General features: G+C 32.6%; 1 pseudogene; it reads left to right on the forward strand.

Moving 5' to 3' along the window:
- The first annotated feature begins 230 nt into the window (after positions 1-230).
- On the forward strand, positions 231-580 carry LOC138378045 (cAMP-responsive element modulator pseudogene; annotated as a pseudogene).
- The last annotated feature ends 4,469 nt before the right edge of the window (positions 581-5,049 follow it).

Genomic DNA, 5,049 nt, shown 5'->3' on the forward strand with positions numbered 1-5,049 from the left:
GAGTAATTCAGACCCCACAAATACAAACTGTTCAGGTAGCAACAATTGCAGAGACAGATGAGTCTGAATAATCAGAAGGTGTAATTGATTCTCATATACGTAGAGAAATCCTTTCACGAAGACCCTCTTATAGAAAAATACTGAATGAAATTTCCTCTGATGTGCCTGGTGTTCCCAAGATTGAAGAAGAAAAGTCAGAGGAAGAAGGAACTCCACCTAACATCACTACGATGGCAGTACCGACTAGCATATAACAGACTAGCACGGGGCAATACACCACCACTGGTGACATGACAATTTACCAGATCCGAGCTCCTACTACTTGCTTTGTCACAGGGAGTGGTGATGGCTGCCTCGTCAGAAAGTTTGCACAGTCCCCAGCAGCTAGCAGAAGAACCAACACGCAAAAAAGAGCCAAGGCTAATGAAAAATAGGGAAGCTGCCCGGGAGTGTCGCAGGAAGAAGAAAGAACATGTCAAATGTCTTGAAAAATCATGTGGCTGTGCTTGAAAAGCAGAACAAAACTCTGATTGAGGAACTCAAGGCCCTCAAAGATCTTTATTGCCATAAAGCAGAGTAAGTGTCTTTGACTTGGACCTTGTTTACTATGAACTCTAATAAAGGCAGGAGATGCAGTACTTCTACTAATTGCTGTGTGGACTTATGGAAGGGACACTGTGGCCCCTTAAGAATCCTGTTTGGCTTAGTGTCTGAAATTGAATTGGGAATGTCGTTCCAAGATTTGAAATGCAACCATGATCATATTTACCAAGCTTACTTCAATCTGTTTGTCAATAGCATGCAAAAAATGTTTTGTTTGCCCTTTTGCTTCTACTCTTTTCAGGGAAGCTGTGAAAGAATGTTGACGTCAAAAGAAAGAATATGTAAAATGCCTGGAGAGTCGAATGGCAGTGTTGGAAGTCCAGAACAAGAAGCTTATAGAGGAACTTGAAACCTTGAAAGACATTTGCTTCTACAAAACAGATTAGTAGAAATATTTAACTATGAACTGATTACAACATGTACAGTTACTTTTGAAGGCAGTACAATATATAGCCAGCAAGAAAGAAAAAACAAATAAATGTTTCACTCCAAATCCCTTGATGGGCTGCTTATAAATATTAGGGCACGTATAAAAAAATCTGAGTCTTTCTAGTGATTGCAACGGATCTTACTCTAACTTGGAATGGTACTTTAACGTACATTGGAATTTCAAGCTCTGGCAAAGCTTTATCTTAGAATTCTACAAATTTTGTAGGAAGAAGAAAATAGGCATCACATAAACACACCTCATTGATAATGTACTGTTACAGCAGTAGCTCTTTGGCACACATATGACAATACAATTACCTCTGTACTGTCCAACTTAGAGTCCAAGGAACTGTTGTGACAGATAATACATTCAATGCTGCACATGTTCTGCATTCAAACATAGGCTAGATGCTCACAAGAACTAACTGTAACAATGAAGCTCATTGTTAACATAACTGATTAATCGTGTTTTCATTTTATGCCAAAATTATCATTTTGGACTATCATCACAAATAACTAAAAAATAATTGGAAGAGCATTATCTTTAATGGACAGTAGGGGGCGAAGGGTCTCAACTTTGTTAGCTGAAAGCAGCTGAGATTTATAGACCACCTATTTCATTACTTGCATGATTGTGAATTCCACTTATATTCCTTTAATGTTTTAAAATATCAGGGAAGGATGAACCATGTCTGACTCCAGGGATGATTATAGTTAAGTCTGAAGTATAGGCAAGACTTATCAGAAGCACATATTTGTAAACAGATAATTAAATTTGATAGGAATTTTCCTGGAAAGCTATACAATTTCCCTAAATTACTGTACATAGTGGTTTATTTAATGTGTTTATAATTTGTCTATGTTATAGTTAATATTTTTAAGCTAATTTCCTTAGTTTCTTGTATTCAGTCAATTGGTCACTTAACCAAATAAAAATATTGATCTTTTTTCTTTCATATACTTTCAAAATCATAATATTTATTCAGGAAAAGTAACTTTTATATCCTGATATCCATATATGTTCACAACAGCTGCTTTTACAGTATCTTGGTATTATAGAATCCAGATATATTTGTCGTAAATTCTGGCAATCATTTTGCTTATTAAAGGTCACATTCTTCTCTAAGATTTTTACGAAATACCTATGGTGTGTAAAAAATCTCATGGGCACTTTATCAACTGAGCTTCTGCTTTCCAGTGAATATTCTGCTGAAACACTGCATTGACTTGGAAGTGATACATGAAGCTTATTCTCTTGTTGGATTCTTGGATTCAGTCTCTCTAACTAATGCATACACATACACACACACACATGCACACATACTCCTGATGTCATTCAAACATGACATTTTTTTTGTTTAGCAGACTAATTAACATGTGCCTGGCAAAGAGGAGCATGTATAAAAATATCTGTCATCACCTCAGATATTTCTATTAAAATTTTACTTCATAGTTGTACATGCTACTCCAATTTCATAAAATATTTTTAGTTATTTTAATTTTAGATTTTTATTAATATTTTTCAATATTCTCCTAAAAATATTGTCTGAAACGTAATGATAAACTGGGGAAAATTCAGAAAACTGAGGATATCTTTAAGTGTAAAACAGTGAAAGTTTATATCATGACATAGAAGTAACAATTAATGTTCATATAATTGCTTTATGTTAAATATATAGGAGCATGCACCAAGAGCATTTTTATTCTTTGGTATCTTTTATAAAATTATTACTTATTTCAAAACTTTCTTATTGATCTTTTTCTACATTATATTCTCAAAAGCTAAGGAATGAACTTCAAGATTCTTTATGCTATATTTGTGATAATAAGGAAAGAATTTTTGCATTTACAAAGGACAGTAATAGTAATAATACATTATACATTTTTCATCATATTATATAGTGAACCAAGACATTCATTAATGTCTGGTTAGGATTTTAATATCTAAGATCTTTATGTTATATAACATGTATAATTATCCTATAAAGAGCAATCATTTAATATATATGGGTATAACAGGTTACAACATACAGAATATTTAGTAAAAAACACTAGTCACCCATTTTATTGTCTCTTTTATATAGAATGCAAAATTAAAAGCCCCAAATATCACAAGTATCATTGAGCTAATAATACTTGCTAAAACAAAATTAAAACATTATTGAAAATGAAATGAGCTCAAAATAGGTTCAAATAAGTTTATCTTCTAAAACATATCTATCATATTCCCAATTTACATTTTATAGAAAGCATTAAGGGCCACTCTTGACTAGACTTGTGGACTATCCAGCTTGGTATTCTACTTATATAAGTGGTACCAAAACCATATTGTGAAAGACCGTGTATGATCTCACAGATTTCATCCTTAATGGTTTCTGCCAGAGAATTTTACTTTTCCTTTAAACTTGATCTTAGCTTAATTATTTATAATTTTTTGAAGTCCTTTATGATTATGCTTCAGTGTGTTCTGTATCATGAGTCTCTAAAAACTAAAGTAATAATCTGTAACTACTTAACCAATTATAATTGTACGCCTTATGGGAAAAAATCACATTCTTTTATCTGCCTTCAATTACTTTTTACCTGTTGCAAAGGACATGACTTCCTTCTAATAACCTGGGAATTAGTGGCTAAATTCATGTTACCGTGCTCTTATTGTGTTTGTTTTACCATGATGAACTAAAAATGTCAAAAGGTCTATGGCAAATTCTTAATAATAAACCCACATGAACAAGGAAACATTTTTCAAAAGGAATTATTCAAGTGTCTAGTTTCCCACAATATGATAGATAAAATATACATAGCAAACAAAATTAGTCAAATATAAGACTTGAGAAATATTTGAAAATCAAAAATAGATGTATTAAGTATAGGAAACTTACTGCAGTGATTTAATCATGGCACACAAAATATGCCCTGGCTGGCTGAGGACATTAGTAGATAGATTGACTATATACTTTGCCTTAGCAATAAAATAGTAGATAGATTGACTATATACTTTGCCTTAGCCCTTATTGCATAAAATATCCAAGAGAATCCCACTTCCATGTTTTCCGTTCATTGAGATGTATTGCGTATATCAGAAAACATTATAACAAATGTACAAGACATTCTAGACTTCATAAATAAATAAGCTAAAGGAAAATCCCTGGTGTTGCATATCTGGTGTATCTTGAGATCTGTGAAAGAACACACGAGTGAAGACATCCCTTAGACTAAATTGTTTATAAATGTGTTTCTATATCAGAGGGTTAAGATACATTGAAGTGACATCCCTTTCTAAGAATAAGTTTAATATGAGGTTCTTGGAATACACATTGATGTGTCTCATTTCTACACCATCCAAAAGAGAGAGAGACAGAGAGAGAGAGAGAGTAATCACTGAAAAGAACTTCATTCATAACAACTTATGCTTTATTCCTTGTTAGAGACACCCTATGGATTTCACATTTATCCTAAATCTCTCTACTCTATACTTCCCTCACTCCAGAGATATCAATAAAAATGTATCTTCCTCTAGAAAATAACCCAACCAAGCTATTTTCTCAATGCTATAGTCACCTTTTCACTTATACAAAACCATGGCGTTAGAGACTGACTTTTCTCTATCAGGTTTTACATAGTTCTTAAACTCAAATAACATGGAATTGGTGGTTAGGTTTTTAAAATGTAGGTTTTAAAGAACATTATCCCCATTTCTCTCCACCGAGTGAAGTAGATTAAAACTTTTAGAGCTTGACGCCTAGAAAAGAGTATGTGTAGAGAAACTGCAACTTCAGAATGGTTAAATCTGGATAATGACAAATACAGTGAATCATTCTTTTTTATGAAAAACAGTAAAGAAAAATATTTATTTAACAAAAACTTCAAAAATAAAAGTTCTTTCCTATATAATTCTTAATTTAAATTAAAAAAAACAACTTCTTCCCCATATTTATAGCATAAAACCAAAGAATAGTTCCTCCCACTTTCCACATTATGCAGTTAAAACTATAACACAACTGTAGCACACAATCC

This window comes from Eulemur rufifrons, chromosome 30 (assembly GCF_041146395.1).
Source record: "Eulemur rufifrons isolate Redbay chromosome 30, OSU_ERuf_1, whole genome shotgun sequence".
Taxonomy (NCBI): domain Eukaryota; kingdom Metazoa; phylum Chordata; class Mammalia; order Primates; family Lemuridae; genus Eulemur; species Eulemur rufifrons.